The sequence below is a fragment of the Hypanus sabinus genome, chromosome 4 (genome assembly GCF_030144855.1).
Source record: "Hypanus sabinus isolate sHypSab1 chromosome 4, sHypSab1.hap1, whole genome shotgun sequence".
In the NCBI taxonomy this organism is placed as follows: domain Eukaryota; kingdom Metazoa; phylum Chordata; class Chondrichthyes; order Myliobatiformes; family Dasyatidae; genus Hypanus; species Hypanus sabinus.
In genome coordinates this window covers 173,697,045-173,721,333 of record NC_082709.1, presented here as the reverse complement: position 1 = coordinate 173,721,333, position 24,289 = coordinate 173,697,045, and the positions used below count along the sequence as shown (strand labels likewise).

At 42.9% G+C, this 24,289-nt stretch overlaps 1 long non-coding RNA gene across 1 annotated transcript in view; it reads right to left on the bottom strand.

Annotated features, from left to right (window-relative positions):
* Positions 1 to 600: 600 nt before the first annotated feature.
* Positions 601 to 24,289, bottom strand: part of LOC132392402 (uncharacterized) — a 26,475-nt gene continuing 2,786 nt past the window's right edge. Inside the window, exons 2-3 of the long non-coding RNA XR_009511521.1 lie at positions 1,336 to 1,452; positions 601 to 1,123 (exon numbers count right to left, since the gene is read on the bottom strand). This is a non-coding gene — a long non-coding RNA (uncharacterized LOC132392402). The remainder of the gene's footprint in view (positions 1,124 to 1,335; positions 1,453 to 24,289) is intronic.

Sequence of the window (24,289 nt, the reverse complement as noted above, 5' to 3'; positions counted from 1 at the left end):
TTTACAACCCTCTGCAGCTTTTTTTGATCCTGGGCATTAGCGCTTCCAAACCAGACGATGATGCAACCAGTCAGAAAGCTTGTCAGAGTACATTTGCTAGGAATTTGCTGGAGTCGTCGTTGACATACCAAATTTCATCAAACTCCTAATGAAATGTACTCACTGCCTTGCCTTCTTCATAATTGCAACAACACGTTGGGCTCAGGATTGATCTTCAGAGATGTTGACACCCAGGACACTTACTGTTTATTGATACTTTCTCATCATTTTCCAAAGTCAGTTTTTATTTGCAACAAAAGATCACTCTATAGTTAAACTTCTCACCTATCAACTTAACAAAATAAGATAGCACATTCTTGTTGGAATAAAATCACGCACACTAAAAGAAAGAGTAACAAAGCAGATGATTAAATCACTGACCTTTCCCTCTGAGGATGAGTCGCGATGGAAGACTTTGCCACAGGCGGTTATGGGTGGACAGTATATGAAGAGTAACTAAACATTTAATACACACTCGGTTCAGCTCCTCTGCTCAAGCTGGCTTACATCATAAAGCTTGTCCTTTCTGTTAAATCGGCAACATGTGCAGGACTTACAGGGGCGTGAAGTTCAAAGTAAGTTCCTTATCAAAGTATGTTTATGTCACTAAATACTTTATTTTCACCAAACAATTGATACTAGAGCGTACAATCATCACAGCGATATTTGATTCTGCGCTTCGCGCTCCCTGAAGTACAAATCAAAGTAAATATAATACAAATTTAAATTATAAATCTTAATTAGAAAATAGAAAAGGGAAAGTAAGGTAGTGCAAGTCAAGTCCGGATATTTGGAAGGTACGGCCCAGATCCGGGTCAGGATCTGTTCAGCAGTCTTATCACAGTTGGAAAGAAGCTGTTCCCAAATCTGGCTGTATGAATCTTCAAACTCCTGAACCTTCTCCCAGAGGGAAGAGGGACAAAAAGTGTGTTGGCTGGGTGGGTCGTGTCCTTGATTATCCTGGCAGCACTGCTCCGACAGCGTGTGGTGTAAAGTGAGTCCAAGGATGGAAGATTGGTTTGTGTGATGTGCTGGGCTAGGTTCACGATCTTCTGCAGCTTCTACTACCCTAAGATTCATTTTCCTGCAGGCATACATAGAGAACAAAGAAATACAACATAATCAATTGAAAACTACACATGAAGATGGGCAAGCAAAACCACTGCGCAAAGTAGGACAAACTACGCAAATATAAATAAATCAGTAATACTGAAAAAGCTAGTTGTAGAGTCCTTCAAAGTCAGTCCATAGGTAGTGTTCAACCATCAGTTCAAAGTAAATTTATCATCAACATACAGCCCTGAGATTTGTCCTCTTGCAGGCATATTCAGTAAATCCAAGAATCACGATGGAATCAATGAAAGGCCGCACCCAGCAGGGCAAACAGACAACCGATATGCAAATGATGAGAAACTGTGCAAATACAAAAGAAAAAAGAAATTATAATGATAAGCAAATAAGCAATAAGTAGCGAGAACGTGAGATGAAGATTCCTTGAAAGTGGGTTGTAGGGATAGTTCACAGTGATGGGGTAAGTGAAGTTGAATGAAGTTATCCACACTGGTTCAGGGGCCTGATGGCTGAGGGGTAAGAATTGTTCTTGACCCTGTTGGTGAGAGTTCTGAGGCTCCTGTACGTTTCTTCAGATGGCAGCAGTGAGAAGAGTGAATACCCTGGATGGTGGGGTCCTTAAGGATGGACACTGCTTTCTTGTGGTGTACTCTTAGTAGTTGGGCTCAATGGTGGGGAGGGCTTTTCCGGCGACGGACTGGGCTGTATCCACCGTATTTTGTAGGTGTTTCTATCCTTGGCACTGATGTTTCAATACCAGGCTGTGAGGCAAGCAGTCAGGACAACCTTAATGTTTTTCTGCACGTTACAGGGAGGTGGGGGTGGGGAAGAGATCAGCCCCACCGTTGTCCCCGCCCATAAAAACAAGCAACCATGTGAAAAGTAGCAGCATTTAGGACAGGCCCTGATATTATTGGGTTTTGTACAGCACTCTACTGCTGCCACTGAACAATAAATTTCACAACATATGTCAGTGACAATAAACCTGATTCAGATTCCAATTCAAAATACGATCCTATCGATACAAATGGAAGCATTAAATTCACCTTGTTGGCAGGACATGCTTTTCATGATTCAAATATTAAGTAGCTCACTATGGGTTAATTAAGTGCAGGAGGAAAGCTTATATAAAATCAAAAATAATGAACTGGTATTTTAAAATCGTTATTTTATTTATAAGCAAACGTCTTTTGATGTGCTTTGTGCAAATTTCATCATTGCATCCTTTGGAATAGTTTTTCACGATTAGGTAGATTAAACCTATGATGGCATGTTAGTGTAGTGGTTAGTGTAACGTGACTGCGTGGGTTTCCTCTGGGTGCTCCAGTTTCCTCACACAGTCCAAAGACATACCAGTTGGTAGGTTAATTGGTCATTGTAAATTATTCCATGCTTAAGCTAGGATTAAGTACTGGGATTTGCTTGGCAGTGCGGCCAGAAGGGCCTATTTTGCACTGTATCTCCATAAAATAAATAAAAACATAGAAACATAGAAAACCAACAGCACAATACAGGCCCTTTGGCCCTTTGTGCCAGACGGGTACTTACTTTAGCAAATACCTAGCCCTCTATTTTTCTAAGCTCCATGTACCTGTCCAGGAGCCTCTTAAAAGACCCTATCGTATCCACCTCCACCACCATCAGCAGCAGCCTATTCCATGCACTCAATACTCCCTGCGTAAAAAACTTACCCCTGACACCTCCTCTGTACCTACTTCCAAGCACTTTATAACTGTGCCCTCTTGTGTTAGCCATTTCAACCCTGAGAAAAAGCCTCTGACTATCCACATGATCAATGCCTCTCATCATCTTATACACCTCTATCAGGTCACCTCTCAACTCTGTTACTTCAAGGAGAAATGGCCAAGTTCACTCAAACTATTCTCGTAAGGCATGGTCCCCAATCCAGGCAACGTCCTTGTAAATCTCCTCTGAACCCTTTCTATTGTTTCCACGTCCTTTCTGTAGTGAGGTGACCAGAACTGAGCACAGTACTCCAAGTGGGGTCTGACCAAGGTCCTATATAGCTGTAACATTACCTCTTGGCAATCACACAGTTGATGAGGGCCAGTGCTCCATATGCCTTCTTAACCACAGAGTCAACCTGCACAGCAGCTTCGAGTGTCCTATGGACACTGACCCCAAGATCCCTCTGATCCTCCACACTGCCAAGAGTCTTACCATTAATACTATATTCTGTCATCATTTTTGACCTGCCAAAATGAACCACCTCACACTTATCTGGCTTGAACTCCATTTGCCACTTCTCAGCCCAGTTTTGCATCCTATCAATGTCCTGCTGTAACCTCTGACAGCCCTCCACACTATCCACAAAACCCCCAACCTCTGTGTCTTCTGACATCACAAAGCCTTTCTACAATTCTGCATGCTGTAAGTCAAAAACAACACACACAAAATGCCGGAGAAACTCACCAGGTCAGGCAGCATCTGTAGATATGAATAAATGGTTGATGTTTCAGGCTGAGATCCGTCATCAAGACAACATTGTGTGAGAAATAGCAGATCTCAAGGAGGAAGATAAACACTGCTATTATTGGGGTGTGTACTCTTTCTACTATTTGCAGGACATGACCGTGGACTGTGACAAAATACTCTCCGGCTGCCTGGATGATTGTAGCACCAACAACACTCATGAAATTTGACACAGTCCAGGACAAAGTCCACTTGATTGGTACCACAGGACTCTGATTGTAAATTCATCCACTGCTTTTGTCATGCAACATTACAACTCCAGTGACAAACGAAGATTTTAAGTATTTGAAGATAACGATTAGCTATTATTGGTCACATGTACATTGAAATATGTCATTTGCGTTAACAGTCAAAATATATGCTGGGGGTAGTCTGCAAGTATCACCAGGCCTCTAGCTCCAGCAGAGCATGCCCACAACACACTAACCCTATCCCTATATTTCTGGAAAGTGGATGGAAACCCACCCGGTCATAGGGAGAATATACAAACTCTTTTCAGACAACATCGGGAATTGAACCCCAATCATTGACTGCAGGCTCTGTAAAGGGTCACATTTACCCCTACACTACCATGCAAGCCTTTCCGCTACTGTGCCACCCTAATGAAAAAAAAATTATAGACAACAAGCACCTGAGTGAAGATTCTGGTTGGTAATAATGGCTGGGGATAACGCCATGGCTTTGAAGCTCCAATGTACTTTCAAGATCTACTGGAATGGTGCTGAGGTGGCGAGGAAGACCTGGATTTTAGAGGTGAGGTGCGATTGTGCTAGTGTAGAGGGAGAGTTCAAGTGAATGATGAGAACTGATTTGTCCTGGGAATTCCCAGTAACCACTGTCCTCAGGACAGGATAAATGAATGCACTTTACTTCCCAGATGAGAACTGATTTTTTCCTGGGAATTTCCAGTAACCAGTGTTCTCAGGACAGAATCAGAATCAGGTTTATCACTGCCATATGGTATGCTGTGAAATTTATTGTTTCATGGCAGCATAAAGGGCAAGACATAAACGTTACTACAAGTTACAAAAATAAGTAAGTACAGTATTGTGAAAGGCAAATAATAAGGTAGTGGTCATAGACTGTCCAGAAATCTGATGGCTGAGAAGATGTCATTCCAAAAACACTGTGTGTGGTTCTTCATGTTCCTGTACCACCTCCTTGATAGTGGTAACGAGAAGAGGGCATGTCCAAGGTGGATGAGGGTATTTAATGATGGATGCCGCCTTCTTGCAGCATTACGCCTTGAAGATATTCTCAAGAGCAGGGAGGGTTGTGCTCCTGAATCTGCAACTCTCTTCTGATCCTGCCCATTAGTGACTCCCTACCAGGCTGTGATGCAACCAGTCAGAAAGCTCTACACATCTTTGGTGACATACTAGATCTCCTCAAACTCCTAATGAAGTAGAGCCACTGCTCTTTGTGACAACATCAATATGTTGGGCTCAAGGTAACTCCTCTGACACATTGGTGCCCAGGAACTTGAAGCTGCTCACCCCTCAATGCAGACTGTTGTTTGTCTTCCTGACTTGACCACAATCAATTCCCTGATCTCCCTGACGCTGAGTGCAAGATTGCTGTTGCTCAGTGATCAACATCACCCCTGTACATCTCTTGTGACCACCAGAGATCCTGCCACCAGCAGGAGGTGTCAACATCAAATTTATAGATGGGGTTTGAGCTGTGCGTAACCGCGCGGTTGTGAGTGTGAAGAGGAGAGCAGTGGGCTGATTGTCAGAGAGGAGGAGGTATTATTACTGATCCGTATTGCGTGTGGTCTCCCAGAAAGGGAGTCGAAGATCCAGCTGCAGAGGGAGGTACAGGGGCCCATGTTTTGAACTTTGATGATTAGTAATGAGGGGATGATGGCTTTAATCAATGTGTTTAGCAGGATCTAATCACAGGAAGTCATGTCTGTGCCGATACAACAGGGTTGCAAGGGTAACTCACTCAAAGAAGTGCCTAGCCAAACATTTCATACAACAAAAAATGACCCAAAAATAACCACTGTGAGAATAAAAACTAGTTTCCAACTGCATAACTCCAGGGATAGAGGGAAAACAAACATTAGGCAATTAAATTTCCAAACAATTAAAGTTCTAGCCACAATGCTCACTAGGAATGGCTGCATCATCACTGCTGCTAAACATCCCTACAGAACACTAAAGCCAAAGATGCACTGGGAGAGCTTTACGGTATCTTCAGCTCTCTACAAAACTATCTTCTGGATGGTCTCTTTATAAGTGCAGAAAACTTCATTCATGTTGTTCCTTGTGGCTTTTTAAAACATCCTGCCAAAGGATCTCAGCCCAAAACATCAACTGTATTCTTTTCCATAGATGCTGCCTGGCCTGCTGAGTTCCTCCAGCATTTTGTGTGTGTTGCTCGGATTTCCAGCATCCGCAGATTTGCTCTTGTTTACGCTTACTGTAATTTTTTATGCTGCATCAGATCTGAAGTGACAATCATTTTGTTCTCCTTTACACTCGTGTACTGAAGAATGACAATAAACAGACTAGAATCTAGTCTCATATGAGTGAGAGAGAGGCAGACTAAAAGATTCTGGAACAGATTTATCAAATGAATTAAGAATGATAGGAGGAGACTTAATCAAATTTATGTATCAGAAACCGAATTGATCCCCTTTTCAGTCTGCTGTAGATCTGAGGGGATAAAGGCTGAAAGGCTTTTGGCATTTTCTGGTTTAAACACCAACTCCTGTGGGAGCTAAAGCTTTCGCCACCAGAATGGAAATTGTTTTGGGCATGCCATTGTTGCATTTGTAATGTCAGAAGCAGCAAAAGGCTCTTATTTAGAAATGGAGCACAAGCTTATCCAGGAGCAAGCAGGTGCTGCTGGCTGGTGTCACATTCTCAAGCACTCTTCCTCTCCAGAGATCAGCGTTTGATTATATAGCCCAGAGCTGGTAAGTGAAGCAGCGTATGCTCTTTGACACGCATTAAAATTGCAAGTGAAATAAGCTTGAACAGTTTCAACCTGATCCGTTGTGGAAAGAGTTGAAGTGCCTCAAACTAATTCCAGCTGCTGTTCCTTCCTGTGTGTGTGTGTGGAATGGCAGGTCTGACTGGTGAGAAGTGAACACGTCTGCTGCCTCTCCATTTTAGACTATAAAATCACAAGACATAGGAGCAGAACTAGTCCATTCTGCCCATCAAGTCTGTTCCAATATTCCACCATGGCTGATTTACTAACCTTCTCAACATTCTTCTGCCTTCTCCCCATAACCTATGATGCCCTTACTAAACAGTAATTTATTAACCTCCACTTTTAATATACTCTATGACTTGGCCTCCACCGCTGACAATGGCAATGAATTCCACAGATTCAGTAACATCTGTCTCAAGACTTTCCTCCTCATCTCTGTTGTAAAGGGATATCCTTGTATACTGACACTGTGGCCTCTGGTCCTAGACTTTCCCACTATTAGAAACATCTTCTCCACATTCATTCTATCCAGGCCTTTCAATATTTGATTGGTTTCAATGAGATGCCAGCTTAAAAGTTATTTTTTTTCCTAAGGCAGTAGAGGTGCTGTTGTGTTTTCTTCCTAATTGCACATAGGACCTGGGCCCATCCTCTGAAATAATAATATCTAGGAATTTAATGTTGCTAACCCTTTCCACCTTTGATCCTCCGATGAGGACTGGTTCATGGACCTCTGGTTCCCTTCTCCTGAATTTTATAATCAGCTCCTTGCTGACATTGAGTTGTTATCATGAGACCTTCTACCAGATTTTCAGTCTCCTTCCTATACGTTGATTCATTACCACCTTTGATTTGGCCTATGACAGTGGTGTCATCAGTAAACTTGAGCATGGTATTGGAGCTGTGCGTAGCCACACAATCATAACTGTAAAGTGAGTAGAGCAGAGGACTAAGCACACAACCTTGTGGTACACCTGTGCTGATGGAGATCATGCAGGAGACGTTGTCCATCTGAATTGACTGGGGTCTGCAAGTGAGGAAATTGAGGATCCAATTACTCATGGAAGTACTGAGGCCAATGTTGTGGAGTTCACTGATTAGTTTTGAGGGGATGATAGCATTGAATGCCAACCTATCATTGATAAAGAGCATCCTGATTATGCATCTTTGCTGTCCTGATGTTCCAGGGTTCACTGAAGAGCCAATAAGATATCATCTGCTGTAAACTTCTGGGTCAAATGATCTCCTTCCATGTTGTAAATTTACAGTAGCTCCTCAATCTCATTTCAGTGTAACACTGATTACCCATAACGTTCCAACCGCTGATTATCTCATCCATTCATTCCATTACAGATAACAGTGAAGAGTGGGAATTCTAACTACCCTTATCTCATTCTCCAGTCTAGGAGACCGCTCAACCTATCCAAAGCCAATCAGCTGAAACAAAATAAATCAAAAGAGAATTTGTCTGAGTCCTAAATCACAGTAGAAAAACTAATCTTTCTGCGATCGCATCGGTATCTTCTGGGTGCTCCAGTTTCCTCCCACATTCCAAAAGACGTTCAGATCAGTACAGCTTCATAAGTTGTAGGTCTGCCATGTTGGCACCAAAAGCATGGCGACACTTGCGGGCTGCCCCCAGCACATCCTCGGACTGTGATGGTTGTTGACACAAATGATGCATTTCACTTTATGTTCTGATGTACATGTGAGAAATAAAGCTAATCTGAATCTTTAATGACTGGTTTCATTATCTTTTGACTTACTGTTTATTAACATAGTATGATAGTTGGAATACTTCGTGTTATCTTCAGTGTGGTTCCTTATAGCTGATCTAGCCAGGGCTGGTAATGTGGACAAGTTCCCACTATCTAATAAATGCTCCCAATGATGTACCTCAAACAACCTCTGACAACCAAGTCCAGCTCCTGGCCTTCACATGTGGCTTAGATACTAAGCCCAGCAGAACCATTTCTACTGACAGGAGAAGGGTCAAAGGCAGGTTACTAATGCCTTAAAATTGGTTGCTTTGAGCAGATGAGACACATTAGCTGCGGTTGGCAGTTCATAAGAACATAAGAGATAGGAGCAGGAATAGGCCAATCGGCCCCTCAAGCCTGCTCCGCCATTCAACAAGATCATGGCTGATCCAATCTTAACTCTAGTTATCACCGAATCCCACAAGGCAACAGTGCCAACCAACAGGGCACCATGCCGCCCATTTTATTTTATTATTCATCCCGCCCAAACCCATGTGATCACCCAGGGAAAAAAAAACGATTTGCCAATTGAGGAGAAAAGATCTGGAAAATTCCTCTCCGACCTATCCAGGCTATTGAAAACTGGCCCAGGAGATCACATGATCTAAACCTAGCCTCATGTCCACTTACCTGCTCGCTCACCGTATCCCCTAATGCCATTTTTATCCAGGAAAATGTCTATCTCCGTTTTGAATTTATTGAGTGTAGTAGCTTCCACAGCTCTCTGGGGCAGTAAATTCCACAGCCCCACTACCCTCTGAGAGAAGAAATTTCTCCTCATCTCAGTTCTGGAATGGCATCCCCTTATTTTAAGATTATGCCCCCTAGTCCTGGTTTCACCCATCATTGGGAACATTCTCCCCGCACCCACCCTATCAAGCCCCTTCACAATCTTATATGTTTCAATAAGATTGCCTCTCATTCTTCGGAACTCCAATGAGTAGAGTCCCAATCTACTCAACCTCTCATCATACATCAACCCACTCATCCCCGGAATTAACCTAGTGAACCTTCTCTGCACTGCCTCGAGAGCCAGTATGTCCTTTCTTAAATATGGACACCAGAACTGCACGCAGTACTTCAGGTGTGGTCTCACCAATACCCGGTACAACTGCAGTAAGACCTCCCTGTTCTTATACTCCATCCCCCTAGCAATAAAAGCCAGCATTCCATTGGCCTTCTTGACCACCTGCTGCACTTGCATACTAACTTTTTGTGTTTCCTGCACCAGGACCCCCAGATCCCTTTGCACAGAAGCACTTTCCAGTTTCTCTACATTTAGATAATAACTTGCTCTATTATTTTACCTGCCAAAGTGCAAGACCTCACACTTGTCAGTATTATATTTCATCTGCCAAATGTCTGCCCAATCACTCAGCCTATCTATGTCCCCCTGCAGGATTTCAATGTCCTCCGCACTCATTACACTCCCTCCCATCTTTGTGTCATCAGCAAACTTCGATGCGTTGCACTTAGTCCCTTTCTCCAAATCATTAATATAGATTGTAAAGAGTTGGGGTCCCAACACCGACCCCTGCGGAACACCACTAGTCACCAGCTGCCAGTCTGAGAATAAACCATTTATCCCAACTCTCTGTTTTCTGTTAGAAAGCCAATCCTCCACCCATGCCAGAATATTATCCCCAATCCCATGATTTTTTACTTTAAGTAATAATCTTTGGTGCGGCACCTTGTCAAATGCCTTTTGGAAGTCCAAATACACCACATCCACTGGTTCCCCTTTATCTACCCTATATGTAATGTCCTCAAGGAACTCCAACAAATTTGTCAAACATGACTTCCCTTTTGTAAAGCCATGCTGACTTTGTCCTATTAAGCTATGTTTATCCAAATGCCCTGTTACTGTTTCCTTAATTATCGATTCCAACATTTTGCCAACCACAGATGTTAGGCTAACTGGCCTATAATTCCCAGCCTTCTGTCTATTGCCCTTATTAAATAAAGGAGTTACATTAGCATTTTTCTGATCTGCCAGGGCCATTGCTGAGTCCAGCGAGTTTTGAAAAATTATCACTAATGCATCCACAATCCCGACCGCCACTTCCCTTAAGACCCTAGGATGCAAGCCATCCGGTCCAGGGGATTTATCCACCTTCAGTCCCATTAATTTATCAAGTACCATTTCCTTGGTGATTTGAATCGTAGTTAGCTTCTCTCCCCTAGAGCCCCCTGTTTATCCAGTATTGGGATATTTTGAGTGTCCTCTACTGTAAAAACTGATACAAAATACTTGTTCAGCGTTTCCGCCATCTCCATGTCCCCTACCATTAATTTCCTGGTCTCATCTTCTAGGGGACCAACATTTACTTTAGCCACCCTTTTTCTTTTTATGTAACTATAAAAACTCTTACTATCTGCTTTTATGTTTTTCGCCAATTTACTTTCATAATCTTTCTTCCCCTTCTTAATCAATCTTTTTGTTATTTGCTGCTGATCTTTAAAAGCTTCTCGATCTTCAATCTTCCCACTAGATTTAGCTACCTTATATAACTTTCTTTTTAGTTGTATACTTTGCTTTATTTCTTTACTTAGCCACAGATAACTATTTTTTCTTTTACTCCCTTTTTTTTCAGTGGAATATATTTTTCTTGATAGTTGTAAAATAACTCCTTAAATATACACCACTGATCAAGTACCAATCTACCCTTTAATCTATTTTCCCAATCCATCTTAAGTAATTCCGCTCTCATACCATCATAGTCTCCTTTATTTAAGCTCAGTACGCTTGTTTGAGATCCAACCCTCTCATCCTCTAATTGAATATGGAATTCGACCATGTTATGGTCACTCATTCCAAGGGGATCCTTTACTAGAACATTTTATATTAGTCCTGTCTCATTACACAGGACCAGATCTAAGACTGCTTGCCCCCTTGTCGGCTCAGTAACATATTGTTCAAGGAACCCATCCCGAATACACTCAATAAACTCTTCTTCAAGGCTGCCGTGTCCGACTTGATTAGTCCAGTCAATATGAAAGTTAAAACCCCCCATAATTATATCTGTTCCCTTATTACAAGCCCCAACTATTTCCTGATTTATGCTCCGACCAACTGAGTTACAGCTGTTTGGAGGCCTATAGACTACTCCCACCACTGCTTTTTCCCTTTACTATTTCTTATTTCTACCCAAATTGTTTCGTTATCCTGATCCTTTGAGCCAATATCATTTCGCTTTATTGCAGTGATTTCTTGCTTTATTAACATAGCCACCCCACCTCCTTTTCCTTCTTGCCTGTCTCTCCTAATTGTCGAATACCCTTGTATGTTTAATTCCCAGTCCTGGTCACCCTGCAGCCATGTTTCCGTAATTGCCACAATATCATAACCATACGTAATTATTTGTACCGTCAACTCATCAATTTTATTCCTAATACTACGTGCATTCAGATAAAGGACTTTCAAATATGTTTGACACTTATTTCCTACCTTTTCCTTTCTCTAGGAGATAATCATCTAGAAGGAAAACTCTGGCCTCAAACCTCAGCTGCCTTGTGATACCTGCTCATGGGGAAAGCTTTGGGAGTAAACCCTGAAGGAAAAATCCAGAGTTGGAGTCCCTAAGGCAGTCCGGCGTTGAGCTCAATGCTGACTGGCAGCTCCTGTGACACTGCTGTTGCCACACTGTACCAGTCTCTGTCATTCGTTTGTGTTCATCAGATGCGTGGAGAGAAGGGGCTTGTTGAAGATCCAAAGGTTTATTTATAATCAATGCATGCATACAACTCTGAACTTCTTCTTCTCCAGAGAGCCACGAAGCCAAGAAAGAAAAAAAACGGCAGCACGCTCATCAACCCCCAAATCCCTCCTCCCCGCGTAAAAAAAGGAACAGAAGTGGACCGGGCACATCGATCCCCCCCCTAAATCCCCCTGTTCTGTTTTTGTTAGTTTTTTGTTAGATGGGCAACAGCTTGCTCTCCATATTGTACTACCCAGGTTAGCGTATCTAGAGAGCTAGGACAGAACATCGACCCTGACCGACGGAGGCCTCACCTCACGTGTCTTTAGCAGATAAGCAAGGGAGCCTTCCAAACCTCAGCGCACAGCATTCAGAGCCCTGGTTGGCAGCTCCATAGCAATTATACCTTTCTCAGCAAAGCCCTTTTATGAATGCATGCTGATTGATGTCAGTATGGATTCAATAAAGGACGTAACTAGGAGCAAAATATAGAAACTACATTATTAATTGCAAAATAATAAGAAACAGAAGGTCGTCATCATTTGCAAATGTTCTAAACAAAGAGTCATGGCAAGCAGAGTTCATCTGGTTTCAGAACTTCTTTTCATTTGTAATAAAAATCTATAATCTTGTCAAAGTTATTGACATTAGAAGATCTCACAGGAACAGAATTAAAGCTGATTAACCCCTCAAATCTGTTCTTTCGTTCAATTAGACCATTTCTTGGGTCTCAAATTCTAGTGACTGTTGATCGGATGTGCAGCTCCTCCAGTGCCTACCTGACATTGCCCAGGGGTAGAAATTACACTGCAACCAGAATGATCAAGTTCAAGTTTATTGTCATTGTACAGTATGCATGTACAGTATACAGCTAAATGAAACAACATTCCTCTGGACCAAGGTGCACAACATAGTACACATAACTCACAGACAATACATTTGTAGTACTAACACATAAAATACTAAGGTGCATTTACAACACAAGCTAAAAAGTAAACAGTATAACACACCTGGTAGCAGGAAATTCATTAGTCTCACGAACATGAATATGGGAGTTTTGAAGTTGATGCTGAGGCAAGATTCTGCAACTGTGGGGGTGCTCATGGTGCTGCTAAATTAGGTTGTCGTGTTTTACAAAAGATTCAGGAAATTCAGAAGGTGAAATTGGGTGCAGTTAGTGCTTAATAGCTCTTATGCTGATGCTGCAAGATTTGATTCCTCTGCATCTGTTGGGTGTTGGGTTAAAACAGACACTTACAAGCACTCAGATGGAGGAAGACCATGGAGTGCGGTTGTACAAGCATGGAGTGGGGGAGGTGAAGCATCTAGTGAGATATTGATTCTTAAAAAGATTGATTTTCTTACATTTCTGTGTGCTGTGGTTAATGGAACAGTACTGGTGGGAAAGAAATCTGATAGACTCAGAATGGTGTTGGATGCAGCATCAAAGTATTTGGGTTGAGTGGGAATTACTGCAGAACTGGTACATGAAGTACTTTGGAGAGAAGATTTGGGTAATTATAGTAGGGGGAATGGGCTGGTGGAAGAGTGTGATTAGCGATGATTGTGGGGGAATGGGTGGGTAGTGGACCATGACTGGGGAATGGGCTGGTAGTGGAGAGTGATTGGGAATGATGTAGAGGGAATGGGATGGTGGCGAATGGTGATTGGGGAATGGGCTGGTGATGGAGGGTGATTGGGGAATGGGCTGGTGATGGAGGGTGATCGGGGAATGGGCTGGTGATGCAGGGTGATTGAGGAATGGGCTGGTGGTGGAAGGGGATTGGGGAATGGGCTGGTGGTGGAGGGGGATCAGGGAATGGGCTGGTGATGGAGGGTGGTTGGGGAATGGGCTGATGATGGAGGGCAATTGGGGAATGGGCTGGTGATGGAGGGTGATTGGGGAACGGTCTGGTGAAGGAGGGTGATCGGGGAATGGACTGGTGATGGAGGGTGATTGGGGAACCGTCTGGTGATGGAGGGTGATTGGGGAATGGACTGGTGGTGGAGGGGGATCGGGGAAGGGGCTGGTGATGGAGGGGGATTGGGGAATGGGCTGGTGGTGGAGGAGGACCGGGGAATGGGCTGGTGGTGGAGGAGGATCGGGGAATGGGCTGATGGTGGAGGGGGAATCGGGGAATGGGTGATAGAGGGTGATTGGGGAATGGGCTCATTGCAGAGGGAGATTAGGGAATGATAGTAGAGGGATTGGGGTGATGGCAAAGGGAGATTGTACAGAGAGTGCTACACATTGATCCTCTCCGACCAACTTCCAGTTTTGCATTGGAATGCGAGAAGTGTGATAGCCAATGGACAGGAATGTACAGATTATGTTTCGGGTTTTGGTGTTCCCTTGATTGCTAGCTGTGTACAAGTAACTTGGTTGCGATTACATTTATCGTTTAAGATTCTGGATTATGAGGTTGGTAGACGTAATACTGTGGGAGGAGGCTGTATCACCTTTGTGAAGGAAGGTTTATTCGGCCTTCTGCAGAGAATACTGAATGTATAATTATTGAAATGTTATGTCCACATGGTGAGATCAAAATTGTGAACTTTTATGATCCAGGTCGGCAACTGACTGTGGAAGGCTTGGGAAGAATGGTGGAAACTTATTCTGGTGAAATTATTTTTTTGCAGTGACTTTAATGCAGATAATGTTTTGTGGGGCAGTAAGACTACACACTGTCAGAATGTGGGCTCTGGTACTAAATGGTGTTTTAAGAGAGAAAACTGGAGAAAATTTTCCACTAAGTGTGAGAATCATTTGATCATTTGTCACCAGGTGATACCATAGAAGAAGACTATTGGAGAGTAGTTTCCAGTTTGTGTGGGGCAAGATATCAAGCCATTCCTTTGGTGCCTAGGAGAGCTTGGTGTACACAGGAATGTATAGAGGCTATTAGACACCAGAGAGGGGAATTTCTCATTCTGGAACATAGATTAACACAAGAGGCCTTACTGAACTTTCAGAAGGAAAGAGTGATAGAAGTGATAGGGACGCTAAAAGGGTGGCTTGGAGGAGATTTTACCTATCATTTGGGAAGGAAACTGGCCTGACGGTGGTGTGGAGAATGCTGAAGAAAATGAATGGTGTCGGAGGTTATCACCAGATTCCAGTGTTAGTGGAGAATGGACATTCAGCTACAACGGACAAAGAAAAGGCTGACTGTCTAGGAAACACATCTGCAAAGATACATGGACTAAACAATTGAGTATATTAAGAGACTAGAGTGTAATTTGCTGGAGAATGGCAAGATTGGTGAGAAACAAGAGGGGTTCGGGAGTGCCATGGGTGATGACTTTACATTGCTGTCAATAGTGTGAGTACTACAGCCACAGAACAGGATATGCTCCAGCATCTTTCTGGGACAGTCCTAAAGAAATTGCTTGAGTTTTATAATAATGACTGGAAGTAAGGAATGTTCCCAGGAGAATGGAAAAGGGCTGTGGTGATGCCTATTGTTAAACCTGGGAAGGACCTGACACTGCCCATTAGCTACAGACCTATTGCTCTCACCTCCTCACTCTGTAAAATAAAGGAGAAAATGATAGTAATAAGGCTGATGTTTGGTTTGGAGAGGAAAGAATTACTTAGTCACTACCAGTGTGGGTTTTGTAGAAGGAGATCTATATATGATGTCCTTGTACTACTGGGAAACAATATTTGGGAAGCTTTTACAGTAAAATAAAAAGTAGTTGCAGTGTTTCTGGGCATAGAAAAAACTTATGATATGCTAGGGAGGGAAGGGCTTTTGATTAAACTAAGTAAGCCTGATATTTGTGGGAGGGTTTACAACTGGATTTTTGATTTTTTTCTTTGGCCGGTTGTTTAGAGTGAGGGTGGGTGAAGAAGTGTTATCAGAGTTTTTGGTGGGTAATGGGACCCCCAGGGTCGTGTTATCAGTCCAATATTGTTTAATCTGATGATTAGTGATATTTTGATAGTTTGGGGTCGGGCTTTGGAATGGCTATATGATGTTTAAGGGGCTCTTTGGAAAAGGAGTTTTAATACTGCCTAAGTGGTAAGGTCTTTGCAAACAGTGTTATCAGCAATGGGAGAATGGTCTTTGAAGTGGGGTTTAAATTTTCAGTTTCTATGTCAAAATATATGGATTTTACCTGGAAACGTGGGTTGGATAATAATCACCTTACACTGTATGGGTGTTTGTTGTCTAGGGCTCCCATGCTTAAATAATTGAGGTTATGGCTGGATGCGAGAGTGACTTGGGGATCACACATAAAGTTTTTGAAGGATAAATGTAACCAAGTCATTAACTTTTTGTGGTGTGTGGCTGGGTATGATTGGGGAGCTTCCAGGAGTGTTCTATTGACAATTTATTGTGCTTTAATGTTCTCTTGTCTGGATTATGAGTGTATGATTTATGGAGAGGCACCTCATTCAGTTTTATATATAGTAGGTTGGATGTCCTACGGGCCAGCAGACTTAGAATCTGTAGTGAAGCATTCTGGACCACACCAAGAGATGCATTAGGACTTGAACTAGGTGAGACGCCTCTTGTCCTGCGGAGAGAAAAATTGAGTCTTGCTTAATGGACATCCACAGTAGGGTGAGGAACATCCCATTTGACATATTCCGTTTTAATAGATTGCTGGGAATATACTAACAGAGTCAATATGTATGGGAGCATGGGTGTTGCGATTTGTGGATTATCCTAACAGTGGCCTGGTCAGGAGTTCCACCTTGGAAATTTCCAGATGTGGGAATAGATTTGATGTTACTGTGGGATAGATAGGGTATTGCAGGTGGTGAAAGGACGTCTTCTCATCTACAGCTGAAGTATTTTTCCTTTTTGCCTATCCGTTCAGATGGCTCTAAAGACCCAGTTAGTAATTGGTGGGCTCTGGGATAGTTATTCCCTAGTTTAATGTTGAGCTGGGAAAAAGGCTGACAGATGGGTTGTCCGTTTAAACAGCAGAATTTATGGTCATTATCATTAGTTTGCAGTGGACCGAACAAGCTAATCCAATTAGAGTCATGATCTGCTCAGAATCTGCCATGGTACTGCAGAGCGTGGAATCAAAGTGTTCAAGGAGACGTGATCTGCTGATGGAAGTGCACTACGATTTATATGTTCCGGAGAGTGCGGGAATAGTAGCACAGTTTTGTTGGGTACCTGTACAGGTGGGTGTATCAGGTAATGAAAGGGCAGATGTTAGAGCAAAACAGGCACTTGCTAAGTCTGAGGTAGAAATTATAGTTAATATGGGAAAGCATGAAGCCAAATCTTGTATTAGGTTGGCTGGGATTAGAAAATGGCAGAATTTGGTTCCATCAGTTCAGGGGAGGTGCCTTTTGGGAAGGAATAGGAGGGGAGAAGTGTGGTTGGCGAGATTGAGGTTAGGACACAGGTTACACTGTACTTTGGCACATGGCGATGGATGGAGTGATTCCTGTTGGATACCAGAGATGCAGAACATGTGATCATGGCATGACAGAGATATTCGTTAGAATGTGGGACTCTGCTTAGACAATTATTGGGTTGATTTGATGTGCCTAGGCGGCAGAATATTCTGCCATCTGAAGCAGGGATGGTTAAGTCATGTAGGGAACTGGTGAACTTTTTAATTAAAACAGGTTTGGGAGGCAGGATCCTATGCCATTCACAGCTCTTGTCATACTCCATTACTGTAGGTGGCGGTAAGACACCCTCCTGATAGGTGCGAGGTGCCATTAGCACAAAAAAAGCATGCCGAAGAGTCCTCACGGTGCTGCACTGTTCTGTGTTCAATGAGTAGCAGCTGAGGAACTTTAACGCTTGCCCTTACTGCATCATTCCAAAAGGAATAACTGCAGTTTTGGAAAATGAAACCAACAATGCAGAAGTTCCCAAAATCATGTTTCAAAAGTATAAATTTTGCTTTGGTTAGAAAGCTTCCTAGGATTGGATGTGTAGAGTAGGAAGTTCACCTTTGTGAAGATGGCGTACAGCTTTTTACTTCTCTGAGGGTCATCACCTTGTCGTGGTGGAGAGGCGTGAGAATCCCTGAGATCCCAAGAGTGACTCTGTCTGGAGCTCAGCTCTAGGTAGGGTCGTCCATGATGGTAAGGTGAAGGGAGAGGTTCCAGACAAAGAGCGATCCAACTTACAGAAGAACAGAAGGGATTAGGTATGTCTTCTACAGTGAAAGAAGTTGAAGAAGCTTTGGGATCACTTCAAAGTAGTAAATCTCCAGGAGAAGATGGTTTTCCACCTGAATTTTATAAAAAGTTTAAAGATTTATTAATTCCTCCTTTTATGGAGTTAATATATCAGGCGGAAAGAACGCATAAACTTCCAGAATCTTTTTCAACAGCTATTTTAATAGTATTGCCAAAAAAAGATAGAGACCTTTTAAAACCAGCATCATATAGACCTATTTCTTTATTAAACACTGATTATAAAATAATAGCAAAAATCTTATCTAATAGATTATCTAAATGCTTACCAAAATTAGTGCATATGGATCAAACAGGATTTATCAAAAATAGACAATCGGCAGATAATGTAACTCGGTTATTTAGTATAATCCATTTAGCACAAAAGAGGGAGGAAATGAGTGTGGCGGTTGCTTTAGATGCAGAGAAAGCATTTGATAGATTGGAATGGGATTTTTTATTTAAGGTATTGGAAAAATATGGATTAGGAACATCATTTATAAAATGGATTAAAACCTTAAATACTAATCCCAAAGCTAAAGTAGTGACAAATGGTCAAATTTCAACATCATTTCAGTTAACAAGATCAACTCGGCAAGGTTGCCCACTATCACCTGCTTTGTTTGTGTTGGCAATAGAACCATTAGCTGAATTAATTAGAATGGACCCAGATATTAAGGGTTTCAGAGTTAATCAGGAAGAATACAAGATTAACTTATTTGCTGATGATGTTCTAATTTATTTAACAGATCCATTACATTCACTACGCAAATTATCTTATAGACTAGAAGAATATGGGAAAAAAAGAGCGATCCAACCAAGATCTCAATGCTCGAGATGGAGGAAGATGATGACACAGCACAATGGCAGTCAATGTGGAGGGTCTCCAATTGTCTTGCACTCCATGCCATTAGATTCTGACCCCGATCTGTCAAGGGTAGTGTGGTGGCTGCCTGTGTATCAGGCTCCCCATTTTAAATAAATTCATGCACGAGTGTTCTGTGTGTGAATCCATCCTAACCTCCTGGATCGGACTCTACGGGGACAGGGCCATAGCGCCGATAACAGAAAGCCATCATGCTGCTGCAGCTTTTTATCAATGATAGTGAATCAGAATCAGCTGTGATATCACTGGCATATGTTGTGAAATCTGTTGTTTTTGCGGCAGCAGTAGATTGCAATGCGTAATAGTAAAAACTGTAAATGACACTAAATATATATATTTTTTAAAAAGTCACGTTAAATAAGTAATGCAAAAAGAGAAAAAAAAAAGCATTGAGGTCGTGTCCATGGGTTCAAGGTCCATTCCAAAGTGTGATGGCAGAAGGGAAGAAGCTATTCCTGAATCGTTGAGTGGCTCCTGTACCTCCTCTCTGATGCAGCAATGAGAAAATAGCATGTCTGGGTGATGGGGGTCCTTAATGCCAAATGTCCCCTTTGTCAGGCATTGTTCCTTGAAGATGTCCTGTATATGAAGGAGACGAGTGCCCATGATGGAGGTGACTGAGTTCACAACCTTCTGCAGCTTTTTCCCATCCTGTGCAGATAGTACCACATAAGCAACGCTTGCTCGTAATAACAACGTAGGCCTTACTTTCTTTCTTTACTATCATCTAAACCATTCACTAAGATTAGATTCTAGTAATCCCTTCAACCAATTCATTACAATTCCACATTACTTAAAAAATAAATACATTACTTAACTGCCAAATCCTATCAAGATCAGGAGATCTATATTAACTTACTTTAAAGAAGTTCGATCAAAAGTGTGTATTATCTGGAAAATTAATGCACTGACATAACCAACTGGGATTTTGCAAACAGTGTGACTGCCCACTGGGTATGCAGAGGGATTACAAAATTATTATGAAAGTATTTTGATTTTATTTTGTTTAGAGATACAGTGTGGAATAGGCCCCTCGAACTGCAATCCTGATTTAAACATAACCTAGTCACGGGACAATTTACAATGACCAGTATGTCTTTGGACTGTGGGAGGAAACTGTGGGACCTGGAGAAAACCCCACACATTTTACAAGGAGGACGTACAGAGACTCCTTACAGAGTGCACCAAGATTGAACTCCGAATTCAACACCCTGAGTGTAATAGATGTAAATAGAAAACTCCTCAGTCGTTTTATTTGCAAAAACTTACATTAGTGACCGTGATTCACTAGAATTATTCCAGAGGTATTGAACATGTTGGCCACCGCAGTCGCTTTGGAACTGCTGGAGCTTTGGGAGCAAAATGCCGTTGTTTGGTTTGTACAAGCCAAGGCCCAACTTGTGCTTCAAGAAATCTCCATTAATAACACCAAATATTTCTTTGAGGTAGCATCGCTCAGCAGTCCACGGCTGCGAGAGTGGTGAGTCTATTAGAACACCCGCCTGAACGCGATAAACACCAACTGCTGAAAACTCACCTTTTACAGACTTTTGGACTGTCGGAGTCTGAGCGCATCAGTTGCTGTCTTTGCCCAGCCTCAGCGATGCTAAACCGTCAGAGCTAGTCGACTACGCTATCTCCATGTCAGAGATAATGGATCTCCTGGGAAATCCTGGGATCCTCATTTTATTTTTAAAGAACTCTTCCCTTAGGAAATGCCTGAGCAAGTTTGCATAGCCCTTTAAGGACTATAGGGAGCTTGCTAAAATGGCTGATAGTCGACAATCGGCCAGGCAGAGGTGCATAATTCCTTCTCTTTTCCGTCTCAATAAGCCCAGTCAGCAAGGGCCCCAACATAAGGAACACCCATGGCTGAGAAACAGTCAAAACCACACTATGTTTTTACCATGCTTGCTTTGTTACTAATGCTAGGAAGTACCAACTGCCTTGTAGCCTTGACAGTTCCAGCATAAGCGGAAAAGGAAGGAGATTGGGGATGAGGGGAAAATTGAATCGGCCATGATGTAATGGCGGAGGAGACCCAATGGGCCAAATGGCCTAATTCTGTTCCTGTACCCTATAGTCTTACGGTCTTATTTTTGTTTTCTTCTAGCGGGTCACCGTTTCACAGCATTCATTAATCACAAACCCCTCGTGCATGTGATGGCTGAACTAGCGGACTGTTGGTCTGTACAGCAGCAGCGCCACCTGGCCAAAGTATCCAAATTTGCAACTGATATACAACCTATCAAGGGTATAAATAATGCCATGGTTGATTGCCCCAGACAGCCAGCCTTTGAGGCTGTTCATATAGGGGTTGACTGCTGGCATGGCAGACAACCAAGTTACTGACCCAGAGGTCCAGGCTTAGCAAACAGCAGTCACAGGCCTGAGGTTGGCTGACATCAAGTTCAGGGAAGCTGGGGCTTCTCTCCTATGTAATGTCTCAATCAGTAGCCCTCGCCCACTAGTGCCTACAAAATTAGAGTTTTTGACTCCATACATGGCCTCTCGCATCTGGGACAGAAGGCCTCACAGAAACTGGTTGCACTAAAGTTTGTGTGGCAAACTTAGGAAGGGCACACGCGATTGGAGAGCAGCCTATGTAGAGTGCCCGCAGGCAAAAATTAACTGTCATATCCAGGTATCATTGGCACCTTACCAGGTCCCTGAGCGATGGTTTGACCATGTCCAAGTGGACCTAGTTAGTCCTCTTTCCCTCTCCCAAGGCTTCACGCTCCTCCTTAGCATGGTGTAGCCTACCATCAGGTGGCCAGAGGTCGTCCTCCTAGCAGCAGCAATGGCTGCAGATGTGGCTTGGGTGTACATCAGCACCTGGGTTGCTCAATTAACACCCCACCTGATATTTTCTCTGAGCACAGTCCCCAATTCATTTAAGACCTCTGGGCTGCGATGGCCCAGAACCTCGGCATTAGGCGATGTCAGAGCATGGAGTATCCAAAGGCCTGTGCTAGTAGCTTCACCGCTCCTTGAAGGCTACTCTGAGGGCTTCACTGACAGATGAGTGCGGGCATGATCCCATGAGACCCGCCGGGGCTCAAAACTGCTCCAAAAGAGGACCTGTAGTCACTTGTAACTGAGTTGGTATACGGGCAACCATTATGAGTTCCAAGTGATTTCATTCCTGACGCCATGACCGCCTGGTCGGCCCCTTGACAGCGTTCCACCCTCCTCAGCAAACTCAATTCCTTTGCTCCTATTCCTAGATCCCAACATGGCATACAGTACTCTTGGGATCCTGTCAACCTACATTCAGCCTCGTTTGTTTTTGCCTGACATGACGCACACCAACATCCCCTTAGGCCCCCTTACGATGTCCCATTCCATGTTTTGAAATGGGGAGAAAAGAATTTTTATAATAGATAAGAGGGGTAAACCCGAACATATTTTGGTAGATTGCCTTAAACCAGCCCGCCGAGATTTGGAGAATTCTGCTACCATGTCCCTGCCATCATGACATGACCATGAGGCTGTTAACACACCTCTGGACAAGCCAGAGACACCCATAGAACATAGGACTGGAGTTGGTCAGCTAGTTCGAGCTGTGTAGGATAATGTAATTGGGAGGCATGTACATAATTCACAACCACAATATATTAGGCTGGGGTTTCACTTTAAGAGGCTGGTCTGAACAAGATGAGGTAATTATGTAAAGGATTGTTACCACACTTTGTGTTCAGTGTTGGGAGTATAATAAATGAGCCATTATGGCTTTTCTAAGATATAAAACAGTTCCATTGTTTTGTTTGAAAAAACCTTCAAAGGGACCAATGAGCTTTTGCTTTGAGTCCAGCTAAAATACCGCGAGAAAGAAACAATTCGGGGCAGGTTCATAGAACTTGCTGTCCCCTTGCTGAAGAGAACATTGCTAGAAAGCAAAAATATACAGAGTTGGCCACCAGCTACAACACCTACCCCAAGAATTCTGCCTGGATATTTATTACCAATATTATTCATTATTTATTAACATTTATTACGATAAGGCGTGGGATAGGCTCTTCCAACCCAGCAACCCCTGATTTAATCCTAGCCTAATCAGAACAATTTACAATGACCAATTCACCTACCAATCGGTAGGTCTTTGGACTGTGGGAGAAACTGGAGCACTGGGAGGAACACCAGACAGTCACAGGGAGAACATACAGCTCCTTACAGGCTGTGGCAGGAATTCAACCTGGGGCGCCTATACCGTAAACCTTTGAGCTAACCACTATGCTACCGTGCCCCCTATCTGCCCTAGATCACCTCCTGTTCTATGTCAGCTCCCTATATTCATGAATTCCCCAAAGTTTCTCTATCCGTTATTTGAACACCTGCAGTGATCCAACCTCCACAGACCTCTGGAGAGAATATGGATTCTCAATCTTACACGCCTCAGTTTTAATTGTGTGCCTCCTAATCGTATAGCAATGTTCCTCATCCACCCACTAGTCTAGTGGAAGTATCTCATAGCATATAGCAGAGTGGCGTGGAAGCATAGCAGTTAGCGCCATGCTTTACAGTACCTGCTCTAAGATCGGGATTCAATTCCTGCCGCTGTCTGTAAGGAGTCTGTACATTCCACTGGCGATGGAAACAATGCATTTAACAGTACGTTTTGATGTTTCAATGTACATGTTACAAATAAAGCTAATGTTTGTATGAGTGAGACTATTCTGGACCACCTCCACTGCCAGTATAAACACGAAGACCAAAACTATGGTATCTCAGGTGTGACCTCACTAGTACACTGTGAACCTGCAACAATACTTTCTCATCTCTAAGTTTCAGCCCTCATGTAATAACAATCGATAAAACAACACTCCAGGTTAAAAACCCTTGTCTTATTGATGCTTCTACATAGGGGTGAGCTCCTATGTCAGTAACCATTAGTCTGATGTACATGCATTAATTCCAGCTAATGGCAGAACTAGTTCCCTAACTTCCTTCAGTTTTAGCGATTGCTCTTCGTCAGTGCCCTGGCTTGTGTATCACATAGACAGGTTGGACGTAACATCCACAGTCAATCCCGACCACCAGAGGGGCTTCATCCTTATCAGTCTTGTGTGCTTATGATGCCATGACACTTTCTCCTTGGCTGTTATATTATAATGCATTGCTAATGTTTTATCTTGTCCTACTCATGATCTGTTCTGTGTGAACAGAACGCAGGACAAACTTTTCACTGTCCCTCGGCACACAGGACAAAAAAATAAACCAATACTAATTAATTACA